This window comes from Salmo trutta, chromosome 1, assembly GCF_901001165.1.
Source record: "Salmo trutta chromosome 1, fSalTru1.1, whole genome shotgun sequence".
NCBI lineage: Eukaryota > Metazoa > Chordata > Actinopteri > Salmoniformes > Salmonidae > Salmo > Salmo trutta.
Window position 1 is genome coordinate 19,435,074 of NC_042957.1, and position 27,371 is coordinate 19,462,444.

The 27,371-nt window shown below is 47.3% G+C and overlaps 1 protein-coding gene across 1 annotated transcript in view; it reads right to left on the reverse strand.

The window, feature by feature from the left end:
- The window catches only part of LOC115177424 (wiskott-Aldrich syndrome protein family member 1), a 132,696-nt gene extending 106,068 nt beyond the window's left edge, over positions 1 to 26,628 (reverse strand). The window contains exon 1 of the mRNA XM_029738214.1: positions 26,231 to 26,628. The gene's annotated coding sequence lies outside the window, so the exon portion shown is untranslated. The remainder of the gene's footprint in view (positions 1 to 26,230) is intronic.
- Between the last annotated feature and the right edge of the window lie 743 nt (positions 26,629 to 27,371).

Here is a 27,371-nt window from a genome sequence, read left to right on the forward strand (position 1 = left end):
GGCACTGAACAGAGAGGGCACTGAACAGCACTGAACAGAGAGGGCACTGAACAGAGAGCGCACTGAACAGCACTGAACAGAGAGCGCACTGAACAGAGAGGGCACTGAACAGAGAGGGCACTGAACAGAGAGGGCACTGAACAGAGAGGGCACTGAACAGAGAGGGCACTGAACAGAGAGGGCACTGAACAGAGAGGGCACTGAACAGACAGCACACTGAACAGAGAGGGCATTGAACAGAGAGCGCACTGAACAGAGAGCGCACTGAACAGAGAGCGCACTGAACAGAGAGGGCACTGAACAGAGAGGGCACTGAACAGAGAGCGCTCTGAACAGAGAGGGCACTGAACAGAGAGCGCGCTGAACAGAGGGCACTGAACAGCACTGAACAGAGAGGGCACTGAACAGAGAGCGCGCTGAACAGAGGGCACTGAACAGCACTGAACAGAGAAGGCACTGAACAGAGAGCGCGCTGAACAGAGAGGGCGCTGAACAGAGAGGGCGCTGAACAGAGAGCGCACTGAACAGAGAGGGCGCTGAACAGAGAGGGCGCTGAACAGAGAGCGCGCTGAACAGAGAGGGCACTGAACAGAGAGGGCACTGAACAGAGAGCGCTCTGAACAGAGAGGGCACTGAACAGCACTGAACAGAGAGGGCACTGAACAGAGAGGGCGCTGAACAGCACTGAACAGAGAGGGCACTGAACAGAAAGGGCACTGAACAGAGAGGGTACTGAACAGAGAGCGCGCTGAACAGAGAGGGCACTGAACAGAGAGGGAACTGAACAGAGAGGGCGCTGAACAGAGAGGGCACTGAACAGAGAGGGCACTGAACAGCACTGAACAGAGAGGGCACTGAACAGAGAGCGCACTGAACAGCACTGAACAGAGAGCGCACTGAACAGAGAGGGCACTGAACAGAGAGGGCACTGAACAGAGAGCGCTCTGAACAGAGAGCGCAGATGCACTTGGCCAAATCAATTCCAGTAATTCATTAAATAATTATATATTTACTCGGACACCTCGCAACCCACCATTAATATGTGGGTCGCGACCCAACCAATACTTTAAGAAAGGCTGGTGTAGAGAATCATTGTGAAATATATTTTCCATAACCAAAAATATTGTATTTTCAGCTGTTGTACAAGCTGGTGTACAAAACCGAAAGTAAAAGACGCAAAAAGCGAAACTTAAGAACAGGAAGCATTGAAACAGCGCACATAGAATGCTCGGCCATGAAAAGCCAACTGACATTTAATCCTGAGGTGCTGACCTGTTGCACCCTCTACAACCACTGTGATTATTATTATTTGACCCTGCTGGTCGTCTATGAACATTTGAACATCTTGGCCATGTTCTGTTATAATCTCCACCCGGCACAGCCAGAAGAGGACTGGCCACTCCTCGTAGCCTGGTTCCTCTCTAGGTTTCTTCCTAGGTTCCTGCCTTTCTAGGGAGTTTTTCCTAGCCACCGTGCTTCTACACCTGCATTGCTTGCTGTTTGGGGTTTTAGGCTGGGTTTCTGTACAGCACTTTGTGACATCAGCTGATGTAAGAAGGGCTTTATAATACATTTGATTGATTTATTGACATAGAACAGATCTACCGCTTTTTAGACATGATTTCAATGAGAATTACAGATCTATAACACACATTTCTATGTAAATTTGGTTCGGTCTCCCAAAAAGTTACATATTGCAGCTTTAAATGAAGACACACGATTACTCATCAACAATAACACCAAAAGGAAGTGCAATATGTAAACATGGCTCAGACATTATCTATGCTATAATGTTTTCTTACAAAGAGATAAAAATATGCACACTTGCTTGACTCTCATAAAGGGGGCTTGTCTGTAGCGTGGTACTCCTGTAATGGGCTGTCACTGCTAAGTAGCTCTTTGTAGCGCTGGAAGTCCATCCGTCTGCAGTAAGTACAACACAGGTGCATTATACATACCTATCACTCTTGTAATGTCTTTGTCCCGGTCAGAATCAGCTGCGAAGGGCTGCTTGAATGCAGAAAGAAGATGTTGTGTTGTTGTTTCTTTGTGTTGCCGTTGTAATCTACTAGGAAGCCAAAATGTTCCCAAACTGGACAATTCCATTCCATTTCCCTGTGCTAAAAGCCTTACTTTAGTTGTGAGAGAAACCGCCTGGCCTCACTGTAATAGGTCATACCAGTCAAACACACACACCCCAACATGCACACACACACGCACACAATTGCCAGAAGCTGCTGTGCCCGTGTGGCTCGGAGCACAGAAGCCAAAAAGTCACCATGCTCGGTGTCTCGGAGCGGGATTCCAGACAGCTGCCCGCAGAGGGAAAGGTTGGGATCAATCGGAACACTGACCTAATAACAAGATCGGAATGGCATAGCGCCTCTTACCCCTCCTCCTCCCTTCTCTTCTGCTCTTACCCCTCCTCCTCCCTTCTCTTCTGCTCTTACCCCTCCTCCTCCCTTCTCTTCTGCTCTTACCCCTCCTCCTCCCTTCTCTTCTGCTTTTACCCCTCCTCCTCCCTTCTCTTCTGCTCTACCCCTCCTCCTCCCTTCTCTTCTGCTCTTACCCTCCTCTCCCTTCTCTTCTGCTCTTACCCCTCCTCCTCCCTTCTCTTCTGCTCTTACCCCTCCTCCTCCCTTCTCTTCTGCTCTTACCCCTCCTCCTCCCTTCTCTTCTGCTCTTACCCTCCCTCTCTTCCTGCTCTCCTCCTCCTCCCTTCTCTTCTGCTCTTACCCCTCCTCCTCCCTTCTCTTCTGCTCTTACCCCTCCTCCTCCTTCTCTTCTGCTCTTACCCCTCCTCCTCCCTTCTCTTCTGCTCTTACCCCTCCTCCTCCCTTCTCTTCTGCTCTTACCCCTCCTCCTCCCTTCTCTTCTGCTCTTACCCCTCCTCCTCCCTTCTCTTCTGCTCTTACTCCTCCTCCTCCCTTCTCTTCTGCTCTTCCCCTCCTCCTCCCTTCTCTTCTGCTCTTACCCCTCCTCCTCCCTTCTCTTCTGCTCTTACCCCTCCTCCTCCCTTCTCTTCTGCCTCTTCCCCTCCTCCTCCCTTCTCTTCTGCTCTTACCCTCCTCCTCCCTTCTCTTCTGCTCTTACCCCTCCTCCTCCCTTCTCTTCTCTCTTACCCCTCCTCCTCCCTTCTCTTCTGCTCTTACCCCTCCTCCTCCCTTCTCTTCTGCTCTTACCCCTCCTCCTCCCTTCTCTTCTGCTCTTACCCCTCCTCCTCCCTTCTCTCTGCTCTTACCCCTCCTCCTCCCTCTCTTCTGCTCTTACCCCTCCTCCTCCCTTCTCTTCTGCTCTTACCCCTCCTCCTCCCTTCTCTTCTGCTCTTACCCCTCCTCCTCCCTTCTCTTCTGCTCTTACCCCTCCTCCTCCCTTCTCTTCTGCTCTTACCCCTCCTCCTCCCTTCTCTTCTGCTCTTACCCCCTCCTCCCTTCTCTTCTGCTCTTACCCTCCTCCTCCCTTCCTTCTGCTCTTACCCTCCTCCTCCCTTCTCTTCTGCTCTTACCGCCTCCTCCTCCCTTCTTCTGCTCTTACCCCTCCTCCTCCCTTCTCTTCTGCTCTTACCCCTCCTCCTCCCTTCTCTTCTGCTCTTACCCCTCCTCCTCCCTTCTCTTCTGCTCTTACCCCCCCTCCTCCCTTCTCTTCTGCTCTTACCCCTCCTCCTCCCTTCTCTTCTGCTCTTACCCCTCCCTCCTCCCTTCTCTTCTGCTCTTACCCCTCCTCCTCCCTTCTCTTCTGCTCTTACCCCTCCTCCTCCCTTCTCTTCTGCTCTTGCCCCGCCTCCTCCCTTCTCTTCTGCTCTTACCCCTCCTCCTCCCTTCTCTTCTGCTCTTACCCCTCCTCCTCCCTTCTCTTCTGCTCTTACCCCTCCTCCTCCCTTGCTCTTATGCGGCGCTGCTACCCCTCCTCCTCCCTTCTCTTCTGCTCTTACCCCTCCTCCTCCCCTTCTCTTCTGCTCTTACCCTCCTCCTACCTCCCTTCTCTATCTGCTCATATAACCCCTCCTCCTCCCTCGCTTCTCTTCTGCTCTTACCCTACTCCTCCCTTCTCTTTCTGCTCTTACCCCTCCTCCTCCCTTCTCTTCTGCTCTTACCCCTCCTCCGCCCTTCTCTTCTGCTCTTACCCCTCCTCCTCCTTCTCTTCGCTCTTACCCCGCCTCCTCCCTTCTCGCTTCTGCTCTACCCCTACCTCCTCCCTTCTCTTCTGCTCTTACACCCTCCTCCTCCCTTCTCTTCTGCTCTTACCCATCCTCCTCCTTCTCTTCTGCTCTTACCCCTCCTCCTCCCTTCTCTTCTGCTCTTTACCCCTCCTCCTCCCTTCTCTTCCTGCTCTTACCCCTCCTCCTCCCTTCTCTTCTGCTCTTACCCCTCTCCTCCCTTCTCTTCTGCTCTTACCCCTCCTCCTCCCTTCTCTTCTGCTCTTTACCCCTCCTCCTCCCTTCTCTTCTGCTCTTACCCCTCCTCCTCCCTTCTCTTCTGCTCTTACCCCCTCCCCCTCCCTTCCTCTTCTGCTCTTACCCCTCCTCCTCCCTTCTCTCTGCTCTTACCCCTCCTCCTCCCTTCTCTTCTGCTCTTACCCCTCCTCCTCCCTTCTCTTCTGCTCTTACCCCTCCTCCTCCCTTCTCTTCTGCTCTTACCCCTCCTCCTCCCTTCTCTTCTGCTCTTACCCCTCCTCCTCCCTTCTCTTCTGCTCTTACCCCTCCTCCTCCCTTCTCTTCTGCTCTTACCCCTCCTCCTCCCTTCTCTTCTGCTCTTACCCCTCCTCCTCCCTTCTCTTCTGCTCTTACCCCTCCTCCTCCCTTCTCTTCTGCTCTTACCCCTCCTCCTCCCTTCTCTTCTGCTCTTGCCCACTCCTCCTCCCTTTCTCTTCTGCTCTTACCCCTCCTCCTCCCTTCTCTTCTGCTCTTACCCCCTCCTCCTCCCTTCTCTTCTGGCTCTTGACCCCTCCCCTCCCTCTCTTCTTCTGCTCCTACCCCCCCCCCCCCCTTCTCTTCTGCTCTTACCCCTCCTCCTCCCTTCTCTTCTGCTCTTACCCCTCCTCCCTCCCTTCTCTTCTGCTCTTACCCCTCCTCCTCCCTTCTCTTCTGCTCTTACCCCTCCTCCTCCCTTCTCTTCTGCTCTTACCCCTCCTCCTCCCTTCTCATCTGCTCTTACCCCTCCTCCTCCTTCTCTTCTGCTCTTACCCCTCCTCCTCCCTTCTCTTCTGCTCTTACCCCTCCTCCTCCCTTCTCTTCTGCTCTTTCCCCTCCTCCTCCCTTCTCTTCTGCTCTTTCCCCTCCTCCTCCCTTCTCTTCTGCTCTTTCCCCTCCTCCTCCCTTCTCTTCTGCTCTTTCCCCTCCTCCTCCCTTCTCTATCTATCCCCGTCCCCTCCTCCTCCCTTCTCTTCTGCTCTTTCCCCCTCCTCCTCCCTTCTCTTCTGCTCTTTCCCCGTCCGCTCCTCCTCCCTTCTCTTCTGCTCTTACCCCCTCCTCCTCCCTTTCTCTTCTGCTCTTTCCCCTCCTCCCTCCCTCTCTTCTGCTCTTACCCCTCCTCCTCCCTTCTCTTCTGCTCTTCCCTCCTCCTCCCTTCTCTTCTGCTCTTACCCCATCCTCCTCCCTTCTCTTCTGCTCTTACCCCTCCTCCTCCTTCTCTTCTGCTCTTACCCCCTCCTCCTCCCTTCTCTTCTGCTCTTACCCCCTCCTCCTCCCTTCTCTTCTGCTCTTACACCCCTCCTCCTCCCTTCTCTTCTGCTCTTACCCCTCCTCCTCCCTTCTCTTCTGCTCTTACCCCTCCTCCTCCCTTCTCTTCTGCTCTTACCCCTCCTCCTCCCTTCTCTTCTGCTCTTACCCCTCCTCCTCCTCCTTCTCTCTTACCCTCCTCCTCCCTTCTCTTCTGCTTTCTTACCCCTCCTCCTCCCTTCTCTTCTGCTCTTACACCTCCTCCTCCCTTCTCTTCTGCTCTTATACCCCTCCTCCTCCCTTCTCTTCTGCTCTTACCCTCCTCCTCCCTTCTCTCTGCTCTTACCCCTCCTCCTCCCTTCTCTTCTTGCTCTTTCCCCTCCTCCCTCCTTCTCTTCTGCTCTTACCCCTCCTCCTCCCTTCTCTTCTGCTCTTACCCCCTCCTCCTCCCTTCTCTTCTGCTCTTTCCACTCCTCCTCCCTTCTCTTCCTGCTCTTACCCCTCCTCCCTCCCTCTCTTCTTCTGCTCTTTCCCCTCCTCCTCCCTTCTCTTCTGCTCTTACCCCTCCTCCTCCCTCTCTTCTGCTCTTACCCCCCCCTCCTCCTCCCTTCTCTTCTGCTCTTTCCCCTCCTCCCTCCCTTCTCTTCTGCTCTTTCCCCCCTCCTCCCTTCCCTTCTGCTCTTACCCCTCCTCCTCCCTTCTCTTCTGCTCTTTCCCCTCCTCCTCCCTTCTCTTCTGCTCTTTCCCCTCCTCCTCCCTTCTCTTCTGCTCTTTCCCCTCCTCCTCCCTTCTCTTCTGCTCTTACCCCTCCTCCTCCCTTCCTCTTCTGCTCTTTCCCCTCCGCCTCCCTTCTCTTCTGCTCTTACCCCTCCTCCTCCCTTCTCTTCTGCTCTTACCCCTCCCCCTCCCTTCTCTTCTGCTCTTACCCCTCCTCCTCCCTTCTCTTCTGCTCTTTCCCCTCCTCCTCCTTCTCTTCTGCTCTTACCCCTCCTCCCTTCTCTTCTGCTCTTTCCCCTCCTCCTCCCTTCTCTTCTGCTCTTTCCCCTCCTCCTCCCTTCTCTTCTGCTCTTCCCCCTCCTCCTCCCTTCTCTTCTGCTCTTACCCCTCCTCCCTTCTCTTCTGCTCTTTCCCCTCCTCCTCCCTTCTCTTCTGCTCTTTCCCCCTCCTCCTCCCTTCTCTTCTGCTCTTTCCCCTCCTCCTCCTCTGCTCTTACCCCTCCTCCCTTCTCTTCTGCTCTTTCCCCTCCTCCTCCCTTCTCTTCTGCTCTTACCCCTCCTCCTCCCTTCTCTTCTGCTCTTACCCCCTCCTCCCTTCTCTTCTGCTCTTTCCCCTCCACCTCCCTTCTCTTCTGCTCTTACCCCTCCTCCTCCCTTCTCTTCTGCTCTTTCCCCTCCTCCTCCCTTCTCTTCTGCTCTTACCCCTCCTCCTCCCTTCTCTTCTGCTCTTTCCCCTCCTCCTCCCTTCTCTTCTGCTCTTTCCCCTCCACGCTCCCTTGCTTCGCTCTAGGAACGGCACTTGCTCTTGAATAAAATAACCTCCCGAGCAGAAGACTGATTATACTGCTGCAATCCATCTGTCAGCTTCACAGTCCTCACATTCCAACACCTTTGCTTGTGAGTGCGTGCGCGTGTGTATCGTGTATGTGAGTGTGTGTGCATGTGTGTGTGTGTTCATGCGTGTGTGTGTGTGTGTGTGTGTGTGTGTGTGTGTGTGTGTGTGTGTGTGTGTGTGTGTGTGTGTGTGTCTGTGTGTGTGTGTGCGTGTGTGTGAGAAAGGCTTGCATATATTGAATTTGAATGTAGTACCATAGAACAGAATCTAAAGAATGAAAGAGATGGTTTGGAACACCTGCTGGGATTCAACCACACAAACAAATCCATGTGAAACTGACGCACAGCACACTTCCTTGTCAACTCAATACCCATCAGAAAAAACAAGGGAGGGGCAACCCTTGATCTCAATGTCTAATAATCCTACAGCAGGGGTCGCATTAATGCAGAATTCAGCATTTTTCACGCAAAAAAAAACAACAACACACATCTAAAATGCTTCATATTTTCATTTATATACGGCTTCAGTCACGGTTCGCTTCAAATCATGAATAAAAGGACACATTTGTGCTTCAGTTGCACTTCTCCACTTGGATGAGAAATATTTGCTATCGTCTTGATAAATCTGATTCCTGTATTCCCGAACAGCATCCAATCAGCAGACAGCACTCTGACTGATGTACTTTCCCCCACTACTTTTCTCCAGTGTAGTTTTTTAAAATGCAAGATTAACTTCAAGCAAAACATTAGGAAATGCAGCTGGTTACATTCTTTCTATGATAAACATGAGAAATCTGATGGCCATGCATAAATATACTTTACTTTTTCATTGTAAGCTAATTTACTTGTGTGGCTGCTAGCCAAATATTGTTGCACTTGTGTTATCATCTGATTAAAACTATTTTATGACAAATGTATTTTGTGTGAAGAAAAACTATAGTTGCACGTTCCTGATCAGTCTTTTGAAGGGTTAGGGTTCACGCAGGTGAAATGGTTTAAAATGCAGATTTCTTAAAGCTAATCTGACCCCTGTACAGGCATCAACAAAACAATAACAAGTAGCTTCAACTCAATTGAACTCAGTTTACCTCACTGCTGCACTGAGTCCATGTGGTTAGCGGTTAGCGCTCTCTCCATTGACTGGCATTGACTGCTTTAGCACCAACTCTCATCCAGACGCTAACAGCGGTAGGCTTAGCTCTGTGATTTTCTGTGGCTCTGGAGTGGATGATGGTCCCCAGTCACAGTCGGTCAGTCAGTCAGTCACAGCCAGTCAAAGTCCACTGGCTGCCTGGCCACATGTGCCCTCATTGGCAATACATCAGATTCACTAGCTATTCTATGAAGTTGAATCCGATGTATTACAGAGACCAGGACAACAACAACAACAAAAATTCTGAAATGCTAAATGGCTGTGATGTTTATGCTACAGAACATCACTGTTTTGATTTCATCCTCTATTGCACGTATGTAATGTTACACACTCACACCGGGTTTGTAGGCATGGAGTCTATAAACTGAAGAAGAAGCTTGCATAAGGGGAGCCCTTGTCTTAGCAACACCGTATTACAGTATCTGCCCTGCCCTTAAGATACTCCTCAAGATAGTGTACACTTCCTTAACTATAGGCTATACTGCAGTGGCACCGCGACCCTAAAGAAACCTCTACAGAAATAGAAACCCAAAATCAAATCAACTGTTGCCACACCTCCCCGGCAGCTCCTCTGCCCTGCCTGCCTGCTAGAGGAGTGTTTAATCATTCCAAACTTCCTGTGAACTACTTCCTCTCTTCCTCCTCCTTATCCTTCTCCTCCTCCTCTCCTCTGCCCTGCCTGCCTGCTAGAGGAGTGTTTAATCATTCTAAACTTCCTGTGAACTACTTCCTCTCTTCCTCCTCCTTATCCTTCTCCTCCTCCTCTCCTCTGCCCTGCCTGCCTGCTAGAGGAGTGTTTAATCATTCTAAACTTCCTGTGAACTACTTCCTCTCTTCCTCTTCCTCTCCTCCTCTCCTCCTGGCTATGCAGATATTTTCTCCTCCTGGCTCTGCAGATATTTCCTATCTATTCCACCTATTTTCGTACAGCTCCTAAGTGCCATAGAATCCCCTTTACCCTCTGTGTGACCTCTACTCTAAACCGGTGCTATCACGCCCCTGTGTATTCCATGAACTGATATGAATTGCTAATACTGTTGGAACCAGTAATTGACATTTACAGTATGCATTATATGTTTCTAAGCAGAGGCTTTGGTGGTTGGCTGGCTGGAATTTCCTGTGAAAACATAAAGGACAACGGAGGAGAGTGGAGCCTGGCCTGCCTCTGCTGCCTGCCTGCCCATCCGGGATGCCAGGATGGGAGGGTGTGTCTGCCTGGGCCGGGCCCCGTTCCAAACCAAATTGATACAGGGCTGTGTCTGGGCTGAGCCTGGCCGCATGTAAATCCAACGAGAGACACCTCCTCACAGTGAGATGTAATTAAAACAGCCAAAAATGGGCTTCTAATTGGCAGGCAGTAGTGTGTGTGTGTGTGTGTGTGTGTGTGTGTGTGTGTGTGTGTGTGTGTGTGCGGCATCCTGCTGAGGGATTGGGGTCAAACACATTGAGATGCTAAACAGCTACTTCCTTTCCTTTTCTTTTTTTCTCACTACAGTATCTCTTCCTACCTCTCGCCCTTCATCCCTCACTTTCTCTAACTCATTCTAACCTCACTATTTTCTTTGCTATCCATCGCTTTTATTTTCCTTCCTTCCTCTCCCTTCATCCCCTACTATCTTGTTCTCTTACTCTTCTCAGACTCCCTCCATCTGAGGGGAATAAATACAGGAATAACGGTGCTTATGAAAATGCTCATACGCTCCTCTGTGGCTGTAATTGAATACAGGCATCTGAATGGTGACGCGGGGGATTGAACCGCCCGGGCGTGATTAACACACCTCACCTCCCGCCACTCTGCCCCTCCATCAATCAACACACATCACCACGGAGACCAGGGCATCAGGGCGTTCCACCTCAATGACACCACCATCAGAGAGAGTGTGTGTGTGAGTGAGAGAGAATGAGAGAGAGAGAGAAAGAGAGAGAGAGAATCCACATACTTTAATGAAGACAGCTTCTCCATCTTGGAGGGGGAAATCAATCATTTCCAGGCCCAGAGACATGTACTAGTCTGTGGCGACCTAAATGCCAGAACCTGGAGGTGACAGCATTCCCTCCCCCATATGCGCCCTAGGCACAACTACGACAACATAACCAACAAAAACGGATCAAAACTCCTGCAGCTCTGTTGCACGCTGGGTATGAACATAGTCAATGGTAGGCTTCGAGGGGACTCCTACAGTAGGTACACCTATAGCTCATCTCTTGGCAGTAGTACTGTAGACTGCTTTATCACTGACCTCAACCCAGAGTCTCTCAAAGCGTTCAGTCAGCCCACTGACACCCCTATCAAATCACAGCAAAATCACAGTCTACTTGAACAGAGCAATACTCAATCATGAGGCATCAAAGCCAAAGGAACTGAGTAATATTAAGAAATGCTATAGATGGAAGGAAAGTAGTGTGGAAACCTACCAAAAAACAGTTAAGCAACAACAAATTCAATCCCTTTTAGACAACTTCCTGGACAAAACGTTTCACTGTAATAGGAAAGGTATAAACTTGTCAGTAGAAAACCTAAACAGTATATTTGACCTCTCAGCTTCCCAATCAAATCAAAAAAATGTAAACAGAAAGCCGGAGAAAATTAACAACAATGACAAATGGTTTGATGAAGAACGCAAAAACCTAGGAAATAAAATTATAAACCTATCCAACCAAAAACATATAGACCCAGAAAACCTGAGTCTACGCCTTCACTATGGTGAATCACTAAAACAATACAGAAATATACTACAGAAAAAAAGGAACAGCACGTTAGAAATCAGCTCAATGTAATTGAAGAATCCATAAACTCTAACCACTTCTGGGAAAATTGGAAAACACTAAACAAGCAACACAAAGAGTTATCTATCCAAAACGGAGATGTACAGTGAGGGGAAAAAGTATTTGATCCCCTGCTGATTTTGTACGTTTGCTCACTGACAAAGAAATGATCAGTCTATAATTTTAATGGTAGGTTTATTTGAACAGTGAAAGACAGAATAACAACAAAAAAATCCAGAAAAACGCATGTCAAAAATGTTATAAAATGATTTGCATTTTAATGAGGGAAATAAGTATTTGACCCCTCTGCAAAACATGACTGAGCACTTGGTGGCAAAACCCTTGTTGGCAATCACAGACGTCAGACATTTCTTGTAGTTGGCCACCAGGTTTGCACACATCTCAGGAGGGATTTTGTGGCACTCCTCTTTGCAGATCTTCTCCAAGTCATTAAGGTTTCGAGGCTGACATTTGGCAGCTCCCTCCACAGATTTTCTATGGGATTAAGGTCTGGAGACTGGCTAGGCCACTCCAGGACCTTAATGTGCTTCTTCTTGAGCCACTCCTTTGTTGCCTTGGCCGTGTGTTTTGGGTCATTGTCATGCTGGAATACCCATCCACGACCCATTTTCAATGCCCTGGCTGATGGAAGGAGGTTCTCACCCAAGATTTGACGGTACATGGCCCCGTCCATCGTTCCTTTGATGCGGTGGGGTTGTCCTGTCCCCTTAGCAGAAAAACACCCCCAAAGCATAATGTTTCCACCTCCATGTTTGACGGTGGGGATGGTGTTCTTGGGGTCATAGGCAGCATTCCTCCTCCTCCAAACAAGGCGAGTTGAGTTGATGCCAAAGAGCTCCATTTCAGTCTCATCTGACCACAACACTTTCACCCAGTTGTCCTCTGAATCATTCAGATGTTCATTGGCAAACTTCAGACGGGCATGTATGTGCTTTCTTGAGCAGGGGGACCTTGCGGGCGCTGCAGAATTTCAGTCCTTCACGGCGTAGTGTGTTACCAATTGTTTTCTTGGTGACTATGGTCCCAGCTGCCTTGAGATCATTGACAAGATCCTCCCGTGTAGTTCTGGGCTGATTCCTCACCATTCTCATGATCATTGCAACTCCACGAGGTGAGATCTTGCATGGAGCCCCAGGCCGAGGGAGATTGACAGTTCTTTTGTGTTTCTTCCATTTGCGAATAATCGCACCAACCGTTGTCACCTTCTCACCAAGCTGCTTGGCGATGGTCTTGTAGCCCATTCCAGCCTTGTGTAGGTCTACAATCTTGTCCCTGACATCCTTGGAAAGCTCTTTGGTCTTGGCCATGGTGGGGAGTTTGGAATCTGATTGATTGATTGCTTCTGTGGACAGGTGTCTTTTGTACAGGTAACAAGCTGAGATTAGGAGCACTCCCTTTAAGGGTGTGCTCCTAATCTCAGCTCGTTGCCTGTATAAAAGACACAAGGGAGCCAGAAATCTTTCTGATTGAGAGGGGGTGAAATACTTATTTCCCTCATTAAAATGCAAATCAATTTATAACATTTTTGAAATGCGTTTTAAAAAATATATAATTCTGTCTCTCACTGTTCAAATAAACCTACCATTAAAATTATAGACTGATAATTTCTTTGTCAGTGGGCAAACGTACAAAATCAGCAGGGGATCAAATACTTTTTTCCCTCACTGTATGGGTAAACCACTTCTTACATTTTTTGAGCCCTATAACAAAGAACAAACAGCAAAAACATATACATGATCAAATACAAATCTTAGAATCAACTAAGACTACCAGAACCCACTGGATTCTCCAATTACCTTGAATGAGCTACAGGACAAATTACAATCCCTCCAACCCAAAAAGGCCTGTTGTGTTGATGATATCCTCAATGAAATTATAAAATATACAGACCACAAATTCCAATTAGCTATACTTAAACTCTTTAACATCATCCTTAGCTCTGGCATCTTCCCCAATATTTGGAACCAAGGACTGATCACCCCAATCCACAAAAGTGGAAACAAATTTGACCCCAATAACTACCGTGGGATATGCGTCAACAGCAACCTTGGGAAAATCCTCTGCATTATCATTAACAGCAGACTTGTATATTTCCTCAGTGAAAACAATGTACTGGTGCAAATGTCAAATTGGCCTTTTACCAAATTACCGTACGACAGACCACATATTCACCTTGGTTGGTGACAGAAGCACCAGATCATCAGCAATCAGTAGATATTTGACTTCAGATTCTAGTAGGGTGAGGCCGGGTGCAGCAGATTGTTCTAGTGCCCTAGCCAACCCTTATTGACAAACAAACAAACCAAAACAAAGGCAAAGTCTTCTCATACTTTGTTGATTTCAAAAAAGCTTTTGACTCAATTTGGCATGAGGGTCTGCTTTACTAATTGATGGAAAGTGGTGTTGGGGGAAAAACATACGACATTATAAAATCCATGTACACAAACAACAAGTGTGTGATTAAAATAGGCAAAAAATACACATTTCTTTTCACAGGGCCTTGGCGTGAAACAGGGATGCAGCTTAAGCCCTACCTTCTTCAACATTTATATCAACGAATTGGCGAGGGCACTAGAACAATCTGCAGCACCCGGCCTCACCCTACTAGAATCTGAAGTCAAATATCTACTGATTGCTGATGATCTGGTGCTTCTGTCACCAACCAAGGAGGGCCTATAGCAGCACCTAGATCTTCTGCACAGATTCTGTCAGACCTGGACCCTGACAGTAAATCTCAGTAAGACAAAAATAATGTTGTCCCAACAAAGGTCCAGTTGCCAGGACCACAAATACAAATTCCATCTAGACACTGGTGCCCTAGAGCACACAAAAAACGATACATACCTCAGCCTAAACATCAGCACCACAGGTAACTTCCAGAAAGCTGTGAACTATCTTAGAGACAATGCAAGAAGGGCATTCTATGCCATCAAAAGGAACATAAAATTTGACATACCAATTAGGATCTGGCTAAAAATACTTGAATCAGTTATAGAACCCATTGCCCTTTATGGTTGTGAGGTCTGGGTTCCGCTCACCAACCAAGAATTCACAAAATGGGACAAACACCAAATGGAGACTCCGCATGCAGAATTCTGCAAAAATATCCTCTGTGTACAATGTAAAACACCAAATACTGCATGCAGAGCAGAATTAGGCCGATACCCACTAATTATCAAAATCCATAAAAGAGACGTTAAATTCTACAACCACCTAAAAGGAAGTGATTCCCAAACCTTCCATAACAAAGCCATCACCTACAGAGATGAACCTGGAGAAGAGTCCTCTAAGCAAGCTGGTCCTGGGGCTATGTTCACAAACACAAACACACCCCACAGAGCCCCAGGACAGCAACACAATTAGACCCAACCAAATCATGACAAAACAAAAAGATAATTACTTGACACATTGGAAAGAATTAACAAAAATTCTTTCCTAGTCCTCCTGGTTTTGACACTTGCCTATCCTGACACCGAATCCGCCTGCCTGACCACTCTGCCTGTCCTGACACCGAATCCGCCTGCCTGACCACTCTGCCTGTCCTGACACCGAATCCGCCTGCCTGACCACTCTGCCTGTCCTGACACCGAATCCGCCTGCCTGACCACTCTGCCTGTCCTGACACCGAATCCGCCTGCCTGACCACTCTGCCTGTTCTGACCTCGAGACTGCCTATCGCCTGGTAATTGTTTGGACTCTGACCTGGTTTATGAACTCTCGCCTGTCCCCGTCTTGCCTTTGGCCTACCCCTCTGGTATAATAAATATCGGAGCTCAACCATCTGACTCCTGTGTCTGCATTTGGGTCTCGCTTTGTGCCCTTATAGTATTTCCCTCAGATTACGCAGATCCACAAAGAATTCCATTAGTTGAAATGCCAGTGTGCCATCACAGCAGCAAGATGTGTGACCTGCTGCCAAAAGAAAAGGGCAACCAGTGAAGAACAAACACCGTTGTAAATACAACCCATATTTATGTTTATTTATTTTTGCTTTTGTACTTTAACTATTTGCACATAATATGACATTTGACATGTCTTTATTCTTTTGGAACTTCTGTGAGTATAATATTTACTGTTCATTTTTATTGTTTCTTTCACTTTTGTTTATCTAGTTCACTTGCTTTGGCAACGTAAACATATGTTTCCAATAAAGCCCTTAAATTGAAATTGAATTTTGAGAGAGAGAGATGAGGCTTGTCGTGCAGCCAGTGATCCCATCTTGCATAGGCAGAGAGACAGACAAAGGTGTTTGTCAGCTGCCGAGTCTCTGTGCTTTAGGTAACTTTGCATATTCAAATCTATTACACAGAAAGAAACATGTACTGAAACAAACACAAGCCTGCATGCCGCTGTAATGTATTGTTGCCTATGAATCACTTTGATGTAAGTTTGGTCCTGTTTGATTCATCTATAGTCTAAGAGAGGAGCAGAGCAGACGCCTCAAAACCAGCTAAAATCTATGGTCCCTCTTGAACAAATTCACCTGGTTAGATAATATGACCACAAAGGAATCTGCACAAAGACACCGTATCCAGTGGATGCTGAGGGGGACTCAAGCTGCTGCATTGTGCTGTGTAAAGTATCAGACTACGTTTACCATCCAAACAAACACACGACACCGCAGGAGGGGCCTCCTGCCTGCACGCACACACACACACATATACACACACACAGTCTCCCTACCTTACCTGACCCCATTGTGTCACAGTGCTCGGGTCCTTGCCTGGAGAGAGAGACGGAGAGAGAGACGGAGAGAGAGACGGAGAGAGAGACGGAGAGAGAGACGGAGAGAGAGACGGAGAGAGAGACGGAGAGAGAGAGACGGAGAGAGAGACGGAGAGAGACGGAGAGAGAGACGGAGAGAGAGACGGAGAGAGAGACGAGAGAGAGAGAGAGAGAGACGGAGAGAGAGACGGAGAGAGAGACGGAGAGAGAGAGGGAGAAGAGAGACGGAGAGAGAGACGGAGAGAGAGAGGGAGAGAGAGACGGAGAGAGAGACGGAGAGAGAGACGGAGAGAGAGACGGAGAGAGAGACGGAGAGAGAGAGGGAGAGAGAGACGGAGAGAGAGACGGAGAGAGAGACGGAGAGAGAGACGGAGAGAGAGACGGAGAGAGAGACGGAGAGAGAGACGGAGAGAGAGACGGAGAGAGAGAGGAGAGAGAGAGACGGAGAGAGAGACGGGAGAGAGACGGAGAAGAGAGGGATAGAGAGAGAGAGAGGAGACGAGAGGAGACGGAGAGAGAGACGGGAGAGAGACGAGAGAGAGAGAGAGAGAGACGAGAGAGACGGAGAGAGAGAGACGGAGAGAGAGACGGAGAGAGACGGAGAGAGAGACGGAGAGAGAGACGGAGAGAGAGAGGGAGAGAGAGACGGAGAGAGAGACGGAGAGAGAGACGGAGAGAGAGACGGAGAGAGAGACGGAGAGAGAGACGGAGAGAAAGGAGCAGGCCAACCATGCAACAGACAGGCAGCTCTGGTTCCAGGGCTGATGATGTACTACTGATTACTGACTGACTGATTGTAGTCCTCAGGGTCCCCCTGAACTCTTTACGTTCACAGACACAGCACAGCCTACCTAGGAGAAGCACTTCCACAAACAAACTAGGTTACTGGTGGTTGTGTATAAGTAACCTGTTAGGCTGGTTACCCTGTTACTACACAGCAGACTTCCATTCCCCCTGTAGGCAGTTGAAGTAACTGTTCTGCCTGCGGCTATGGAACCCTGACCTGTTCGCCGGACGTGCTACCTGTCCCAGACCTGCTGTTTTCAACTCTCTAGAGACAGCAGGAGCGGTAGAGATACTCTCAAAGATCGGCTATGAAAAAGCCAACTGACACTTACTCTTGTGTTGCTGACTTGTTGCACCCTCGACAACTACTATGATTATTATTATTTGACCATGCTGGTCATTTATGAACATTTGAACATCTTGGCCATGTGCTGTTATAATCTCCAGCTGGCACAGCCAGAAGAGGACTGGCCACCCCTCATAGCCTGGTTCCTCTCTAGGTTTCTTCCTAGGTTTTGGCCTTTCTAGGGAGTTTTCCTAGCTACCGTGCTTCTACACCTGCATTGCTTGCTGTTTGGGGTTTTAGGCTGGGATTCTGTACAGCACTTACGATTCTGAGACTTCCCTGCACCATCAGGTCAACCATTACAGAGATATCATACACAGAACACCTGCAGTTTACAGTTTACACACCATGGAAAGAGGGAAGGAAGGAGGGCGGAGATGAGGAGGGAGACAGAGAAAGAGACAGAGAGCGTCTTTGGTTTATCCTTCACCTTATTGAGGTAGAGAGAGAGAGGGAGACAGGGAGGAGAGGAGAGCGTATTTGGTTTATCCTTCACCTTATTGAGGCAGAGAGAGAGAGGGAGACAGGGAGGAGAGGAGAGAGACAGAAAGATATCATACTGTGAGCTCCTGCTGTCTACTGTAGAGAGAGGAAGACAGAAGGAGGGAGAGAGGGAGGGAAAGAGAAGTGAGAGAACAATCTGGGTTAAAAAGGGTTGGAAAGATGAATGATGGGGTGAGAGAGGGCAGGGTTAGGTTGCCATCCAGACTCTGTCTGGCTGTTGTGAATGGGGGGCACTTCTGCTCCAATGGGACTAGTCCAGGGGTGAGACATAGAGGCACAGACGTACTGTATTTCAGATGCATCCTGTCAACTCACTGACTGACCCGGTCAATGCCCTCTCCCCCCTGAGAGAGAGGGAGACAGAGAGGGGGTTTGGGGAGAGAAAGAAAGTGCGAGGGAGAGAGAGAGATTACAGACAGAAAGAAAAAGAGGGGCAGTAGGAAGAGAGAAGAGGCTCTGGGGGAGGTGGGGGGGGTGGGAGAAAGACAGAGGACAGGGATGAAGGGTGGTGATACACAAGGAGCACCAGTCAGTCAGTGAGACAGGATCAGGACAGAGGCAGCATTATGGATCCCTGAGCACAGCAGGGCAGGCAGAGGAGGAACAATGGCCCCAGTGTGAGACGCCTCTGCCCTCCACTGCCACCCAACAGCTGGGACATATAGAATCTATACAGGCAGACAGACAGACAGACAGACAGACAGACAGACAGACAGACAGACAGACAGACAGACAGACAGACAGACAGACAGACAGACAGAATAGCAGGTACACCTTTGGGGATTCACACACACAACCCTTGGCTTCGTTTTACTGTCCTCTCTCTCCACATTCTCCTTTTCCAGTTTTTCTAACCAATCTCCTATAGCTCCCTCTTTTTCTCCCTGTCTACTCTCTCTCTCTCCCTCTCTCTCTGTGTGTGTGTCTCTCTCTCTCTCCCTCTCTCTCTGTGTGTGTATCTCTCTCTGGCTCTCTCTCTGTGTGTGTGTGTCTCTCTCTCTCTCTGTCTCTCTCTCTCTGTGTCTCTGTGTCTCTCTCTCTCTCCCTGTCTCCCTGTCTCTCTCTCTCTGTGTCTCTCTCTCTCTCTCTCTCCCTGTCTCCCTGTCTCTCTCTCTCTGTGTCTCTCTCTCTCTCTCTCTCTCTCTGTCTCTCTCTCTCTCTCTCTCTCTCTCTCTCTCAATTCAATTCAATTTGCTTTATTGGCAGGATGTAACAATGTACATATTGCCAAAGCTTACTTTGGATATTTACAATACTAAAATAATAAGAATCCATATTGTCAATGGGACAACAGTAACAACAATAATCAAGGGTCAAAATAACCAAACATTGAACAATAACAATGAGCATAGAGGACATGTTGGTCTGTCAGACACTGTCCCTCATCTTATGTTAGGCAGCAATGTAGTGCGCTGCCAACCCACAGCTCTCTGCGTCCTCCCCCAACAGGATGGGTAGCCTACTCACATCAGAGAGGTCTTTGAAACCTTGAATAAGGGTTTTAAATTTGGGGAAATGACACTCTCTAATTGTTTAATATTTTTTATATTTAGTCTCTCTCTGTCTCTCTCTCTGTCACTCTGTCTCTCTCTCTCGCTCTCCCCCCCTCTTTGTCTCTCTCTCCCTCTCTGTCTCTGTGTCTCTATCTCTCTGTCTCCCCCCCTCTCTGTCTCTCTCTCCCTCTCTGTCTCTCTCTCTCCCCCTCTGTCTCTGTGTCTCTATCTCTCTGTCTCTCTCTCTGTCTCTCTATGCCTTTCTCTCCCTCTCTCTGTCTCTCTCTCCCGCTCTCTGTCTCTCTCTCTCTCCCCCCTCTCTGTCTCTCTCTCTCTCCCCCTCTGTCTCTGTGTCTCTATCTCTCTCTCTCTCTGTCTCTGTCACTCTGTCTCTCTGTCTTTCTCTCTCTCTGTCTCTCTCTCCCCCCCTCTCTGTCTCTCTCTCCCCCCTCTCTTTCTCTCTCTCTGTCTCTCCGTGCCATACATCCCTTGCCTCTCTCCACTTCTTCTACAGGCAGCAGAGAGAGATAGATTCACCAGGCAGGCAGCAGAGAGAGATAGATTCACCAGGCAGGCAGCAGAGAGAGATAGATTCACCAGGCAGGCAGCAGAGAGAGATAGATTCACCAGGCAGGCAGCAGAGAGAGATAGATTCACCAGGCAGGCAGCAGAGAGAGATAGATTCACCAGGCAGGCAGAAGAGAGAGATAGATTCACCAGGCAGGCAGCAGAGAGAGATAGATTCACCAGGCAGGCAGCAGAGAGAGATAGATTCACCAGGCAGGCAGCAGAGAGAGATAGATTCACCAGGCAGGCAGAAGAGAGAGATAGATTCACCAGGCAGGCAGCAGAGAGAGATAGATTCACCAGGCAGGCAGCAGAGAGAGATAGATTCACCAGGCAGGCAGAAGAGAGAGATAGATTCACCAGGCAGGCAGAAGAGAGAGATAGATTCACCAGGCAGGCAGCAGAGAGAGATAGATTCACCAGGCAGGCAGCAGAGAGAGATAGATTCACCAGGCAGGCAGCAGAGAGAGATAGATTCACCAGGCAGGCAGCAGAGAGAGATAGATTCACCAGGCAGGCAGCAGAGAGAGATAGATTCACCAGGCAGGCAGCAGAGAGAGATAGATTCACCAGGCAGGCAGCAGAGAGAGATAGATTCACCAGGCAGGCAGCAGAGAGAGATAGATTCACCAGGCAGGCAGAAGAGAGAGATAGATTCACCAGGCAGGCAGCAGAGAGATATAGATTCACCAGGCAGGCAGCAGAGAGAGATAGATTCACCAGGCAGGCAGCAGAGAGAGATAGATTCACCAGGCAGGCAGCAGAGAGAGATAGATTCACCAGGCAGGCAGCAGAGAGAGATAGATTCACCAGGCAGGCAGCAGAGAAGGCTACAGGCTGGCAACAGATCAAAGCAACCACAACAAACAGAAGAGAGAGGAAAGGAGAGAAGAAAGCCTCTGGATGAGACTGAGTGATGCCAAAGCACTTTTACAAGTGAACATCTCACAAGAGAGGAATAAGAAATGCAGCTATTACTTTATTACTATCCTAACTGAGCAAGACTGCAGACATGACTCTTCTACTGACATTATTTCTATAATATAAAGAATATACTACTGTAATGTTTACAGTAATGTACTGTTAAACCAAAGTATCTTTGGAATTGAAGTTACATACTGTACCTTTTTCTTTACAGTAACAGGTAACTAACTGGCTGTAGTAACTTACCGTAAAAACAGTGTAGGCTTAGGTAGAACTTACACAAAGGGAAGTATAGGGAAAAAAGACCTGGAAGACTGGGCAATAGGCTATTTATGTCCACCTTCTCCTCTCCCCCATCTGATCTGTGATTCTCTCCACTGGGCCTGTTTCGGTTCACAGCAAGTGTGTAAAGGGAAGATAACACAAATCCAGAAGATAACGAAATCCCACTAGGGCGATAAGTCCACACTTCAAAGATAACAAGGACAGACTTCTAAAGTGGTTTGGGACAGGGCCATGGGTGGACTGGACCACAGCTAGCAGAGCGTCTGTAGGTGTGTTTGTATGTGTGTGTGTGTGTGTGTGTGTGTGTGTGTGTGTGTGTGTGTGTGTGTGTGTGTGTGTGTGTGTGTGTGTGTGTGTGTGTGTGTGTGTGTGTGTGTGTGTGTGTGTGTGTGTGTGTGTGTGTGTGTGTGTGTGTGTGACTGAGAGAGAGAGAGAGAGAGAGAGAGAGAGAGAGAGAGAGAGAGAGAGAGAGAGAGAGAGAAAGAAAGAAAGCCCCTACATTTATCTCCTAAATGCTTTAACGGAGTGATTTTGAGTTTATGTGTCCATGTGTGATGGCGTGAAATATGTGTCTGTCCTGTCCCATCTAACTCCTCTACACTACATAGGAACTTAAAAGCCCCATGTATGGCAAATGGCCAGTCATGCAATGTTTTCAATGCCTTTGCTTAGGACTGATAAACTCAACAACTGCAAGACGCCGAGGTCAGCCTAGTTGATGAACCCACTCCAGATATGTTAATGGAGGGTCGCGACGTGTCAGAGTAAATTTATAATTATTTAATGAATTACAGGAATTGATTTGGCCAAGTGCATCTGCGCTCTCTGTTGAGTGCCCTCTCTGTTCAGTGCCCTCTCTGTTCAGTGCTGTTCAGTGCCCTCTCTGTTCAGTGCTGTTCAGTGCCCTCTCTGTTCAGTGCTGTTCAGTGCCCTCTCTGTTCAGTGCTGTTCAGTGCGCTCTGTTCAGTGCCCTCTCTGTTCAGTGCCCTCTCTGTTCAGTGCCCTCTCTGTTCAGTGCCCTCTCTGTTCAGTGCCCTCTCTGTTCAGTGCGCTCTCTGTTCAGTGCCCTCACTGTTCAGTGCTGTTCAGTGCCCTCTCTGTTCAGTGCGCTCTCTGTTCAGTGCACTCTCTGTTCAGTGCCCTCTCTGTTCAGTGCCCTCTCTGTTCAGTGCCCTCTCTGTTCAGTGCCCTCTCTGTTCAGTGTGCTCTCTGTTCAGTGCCCTCTCTGTTCAGTGCCCTCTCTGTTCAGTGCCCCCTCTGTTCAGTGCCCTCTCTGTTCAGTGCCCTCTCTGTTCAGTGCGCTCTCTGTTCAGTGCGCTCTCTGTTCAGTGCCCTCTCTGTTCAGTGCCCTCTCTGTTCAGTGCCCCCTCTGTTCAGTGCCCTCTCTGTTCAGTGCCCCCTCTGTTCAGTGCCCCCTCTGTTCAGTGCCCTCTCTGTTCAGTGTGCTCTGTTTAACAGCGGTATCTCTGCTCATGGCAGCAGCGCGAGTGGGAGGGAAATGCAGATATTTTTTCTGCAGTTTTCTTGAAGATCACTCCGTGGCCCAAATTTTGCAGCGCCGTCGTTCAGCAGATGATGCACTGTCATGCCACGTTCAAAACAACTGGGAACTCGAAAAAATACAAGGTCAAATCATGACGTCAGTGATCTTCAGGTTGGAAAGTCTGAGCTCTAGAGAGAGGCCAGAGTTCCCAGTTGGGTTTGAACGTGGCATCTGCCACTGACCCACTCGCCACCACTCACCGCTGTCATCAAATGGACTCAAGCTGGCCACAAGTTCTGACTGAGTTCAATCATCAAGCAACGAGTTTCTCTCTCTTGGTTTCATACAACCTTAGAGAAATAACGAGGAGCGCCCACAACGTGTTTTGTGCGGAGAAGTGCTTAGTGATTCGTCTCTCAAAATGAAGAAATGTCGACCAAACATCCACAGCATGTAAACCCAGGGTCAGGGAGTTCTTTCAGAACAGGGCAGAATGATTCAGAAAACAATGCTTCGACAGTGGAAAAGTAAGTTGTCATTTTATAACAGGTGATGATGATAAGTAGAAATAAGGAGTACTATCTCTCATAGAAGTAGATGTGAGTTTCTCTTTCAAACAATCCCCTTGTAAACAGCTAATAGCTAGCTAGCTAATGTTAGCCAAAACACACTAGCTAGCTACTGCTAGTGCAGCCCTATGTAACAGTACATATGAGGATGAAAAATGATCAGGCCTACTGTCTATCTTACTGTAGAAATGATTGTTGAAAACTAGTCTAGGTTGGAACTGTTGCTGTTAAAATACAAGTAGTCATTTCTTTCTGAACTGGAATAAACTGAGTTGCTCTTCTGGGTTGCTCATTTACAGCAGGAAGCAGTCTCCTGCATGCCGGAGAAAGCAGTAGATGTTCTGATCCAGTTTGGCACCACATACCTATGTGAGTCAGGGTTCTCAACTCTGGAATACTTAACAACAAGTACAGAAACAGACTGAATGCTGAGCATGACCTCAGTGTTGTACTGTTAAAAACTGATCCCAGAATAGACCTGCTTGTTGAATCTTCAACCAGTCACACACCTCTCATTTGGACTGTGTGTGTGTGTGTGTGTGTGTGTGTGTGTGTGTGTTTTCTGGTCTACATCTGTGTTAGGTGAGCAATCAGTTTATTCCAGTTCAGAATAAAAAAATATGTATTTTTTAACAGCAACAGTTCCGACCTAGACCTTCTATCAACAATAATTTATACAGTAAGATGTACAGTAGGCCTGATCGTTTTTCATCTGTACTGTTACTTAGGGTTGCTCTATCAAAAACTGAGGCTGTGTGTGTGTGTGTGTGTGTGTGTGTGTGTGTGTGTGTGTGTGTGTGTGTGTGTGTGTGTGTGTGTGTGTGTGTGTGTGTGTGTGTGTGTGTGTGTGTGTGTTTTGTTATTCATCTGTGTGATGTGATCAATCAGTTTATTCCAGTTCAGAATGAAAATGATCTATTGTATTTCAACAACAACCTAGACAGATGTGTAAGAGTTTTTAATGGGGAAAAATAAACATGAATTGCTATTTATATGGGTATTTCATTGTTATTGTTTTTATTTACATATAGTTGCATGTTTTCATAAGCTTGGGTCCCAGGCTGAAAAGGTTGAGGACCCCTGCTATAGTAGCTGAGCGTCCTGCCTGACCAACACTGCTACTCATACAAAACAACAATAATGACAACAACACCAACAACAAGGCATATCCATGCAGTGATTCATAGACAGTCTGCTTCTAGAGATAGGATAGACTTTTATGAGATCATTTTTATCAGAAAACCATTAGTCTGCTTCCGGCAATGTACCATAGTACCAGTTTTCTAGCTTAGGGTCGGGTTGCCCAGACTAGATAACCATTGCTATCACGATCTATTATCTAGAGGTTATCTGAACCTAACAGTGGGTTTTGATCAGAGGCGTCTCCTCTTGACAATACTTCGCTCCAAAGCTTTGCTTTGCTTTAGCATAAAGTACAGCAGAACTCAAGTTTACCTTCCGCTCCACTAGGAGGGTTCTAGCCGCTCACCTTCCCACAATCCCCTGCACATTTCTGAGCATTTAAAATAAATGGGGCAGAACTTCTCCTTCTGAATTTGTTGTTGTTTAAAACCCACTGTAAGCAAAGGAAACTTTTCATTTCAGGGGCTTCTTTTCAAAAAGCTAACCAGTGGAAATGTTTGCAATATGGCATATCATGAAAATAGAGGGTTCAGGTATAATCTAACCTTTTACTGTATTATAAACACTAGATTAAGCTTTTCCTTTAAGCATTGACAGATTTGATTGACAGATTTAAATGACAAGCAAGTGCTCGCTGACAAATGCAGGACCTGGCGCTCCTTGCCACCTTGGGGTATACACACAGATGCTGAACAGGCATCAAATAGGACTGTCGTTCTATGTCATGTCATGTTGGCTGATATTATGGTACGAGAGACATAAATAAATGACCTGACAATCCATCATAATAAAAGGCTTATAAATCCTTAAATGTACAGCTTGCCAAAAACCATACATATTTGTATAATTAAAAAAGATATATTATTTAACCTTTATTTAACTAGGCAAGTCATAATAACTTCAAGCGGTAGTTCAGCTCCTTTTCACCTCATTTAACAACTGATTTACTTAACAAAAGGCACATCTCAATAGGTGGTCCAGGTAAGTCATGACATAGTGGGGGTGGGCCTTTCCTCTTTTGTTCTCTATTGTTCCTCAAGCAAGGTAGAAGGCCGATGACATCACGATTCCCTTCAGACCAACTCCTCGAATGCCCTACTCCTAAGTTTGCAGTTGTATCTAAAAAACACTATTTTGCTGAAAACGTTTTTTACCCTTTAGTGTGTGTACTTTACTGTAGTTGTACTTGGGATATCGCTTTTCAACAGTAAAAGTTCAAAAAGCTCTGGAGGTTGTCTTTAAAAACGGTAAGAAAAGAAAAAAAACACCCAAACCACAGCTATCTCATTCTCAAAACTCGAGTTGTGATTCAGGTTCGTGTTTAGTCACTGTAAAATAAAGATGCTTTTTCCACCAAATGAACTCAAGACGATCGAGAAAAACATTCCGATTTCACTAAGCTTCTTGCAAGATGATTTTCCCTGGATGTGGCTTTCCCTTCCCCCATGCCCCATAGACAACTTCATTGGAAACGAATTGAAGCTAGATCGAAGACTACTCCAACCCTTCTTCACCGAAAAGTCAATGCATTCTTCGTGGGGAAATTAAATCACAGCCATGCCCGTGCTTGCTCGCGCACAACCGGTGTTATCGCCGTTATCGTGCTCTTGTTGAAAAAATGGTCCACTAAATTGTCCATTAGCTATCTAGCAAATAAATAAGGACAATGTTAACCTGGGTATGATCCAGATGTAAATACAGGGTTGTGATAATGCATTGACAAGATGCCCGATGTGTATTTTCACCCCAACCCTTCAAAATGACAATGTGGTGTGATAGTTAGCATGCAGCTTGCTAACCATTTCGCCTAATTTACCACGCGAGTTCGTGCAGATGTGAAACCTTGATCCCTTACCCCCGGTCTAATTTCAAAACACGACCATAGACAAGTAACGTTAGCTAGCTAGGTGTTCTTTCTCTGCGGTGTGTACAGTATGCATAATGTCACCAATAAAACCCCATTTGTACAACAAACTGACAAGTTAAAAACACTGAATGATATTTTCCTCACACCTGTCACCTGGCTAGATGGTTACAAATGTTAGTTAGGACAGACATCGATGGTTTATCATGTATTCAATTAGTATTACCACGCAGATAGTCGTTGACCAGCCGTTGCGCATGGACTGTTGCTTATTTTAACAGTTAATTGTGCAAAGTAAATGGTAGCAACTTTACTACATTTCACAATCCTCAAATGTTCTTGTTGTTAGGCATAAGTTTGGAATGAAACAATTCAGTCATGAGAAAATGTCCTACCTTAAATGTTTGTTCAATTCCTCCTATGTTCTTGTCATCTCTACTGCAGTACAGTGCAATTCGCTGTTTCAATCAATTCAAATATCCAGCCTCATTCCACGCTGTGGTTATCATAGCCGGGGCAAAATGAATCCCGTTACAAAGGTAGCAGCGAAGGATCAAGGCACAATTCCCCTTCAAAAAGAGATCCCGGACGCACAATCTAATGCAACGGACAGTACAACGGGCGAAGTTGAGTTGACGATAGGTTTTCAGATGAATTCATCCACACATATTGATCCACACGCGAAGAAACTGTGTTTTATAAATGCAACGTAGAAAAGATCATGTTGACTTCGTAGGGAAATGTACCTATCGTAGAGACCATGATGGTACATACCACTTTCTATTGTTTGAGAGCCAACCCACGCATCTGAGCGAGGAGCCACAAAACTGACCCGGACAAAATCTGACTACCTGATTGGCCCATTTCCTCCAAACCACTCCCGGTCTTGACTGTAATGGCCAATCGATAGCAAGGAGGTGGGTAACAAATTGATTAGTTCTGACTGCCCCTACTGTACTGTTTAAATTGATTCATTTTTTTATTACATGCTTATTATCTAGTTATTACATAACTGTATCACAGTTACACATACAGCTGTTAAGGAGCCTTTTGGTCCTAGACGTGGCGCTCCGGTACCGCTTACCGTGCGGTAGCAGAGAGAACAGTCACACAAGTCATTGATTGTTCTCTCTGCTACCGCAAGTCTAGGACCAAAAGGCTCCTTAACAGCTTCTACCCCCAAGCCATGAGACTGCTGAACAACGAATCAAATGGCCACCCGGACTATCTACACTGCTGCTACTCCCTGTTTATTATCTATGCATAGTCACTACAAATGACCTGGACTAACCTGTACCCCCGCGCATTGACTCGGTACATCCAGTATATAGCCTCGTTACTGTTATCTACTTTTCTTGTGTTACTTTTTTTGTTCGTTTTTGTTTTAGTTTTTCACTTTAGTTTATTTATTCAATATTTCCTTAACTATTTCTTAAACTGCATTGTTGGTTAAGGGCTTGTATGTAAGCATTTCACAGTAATGTTGTATTCCGCACATGTGATTAATACAATTTGATTTGATTTGATAATATATTT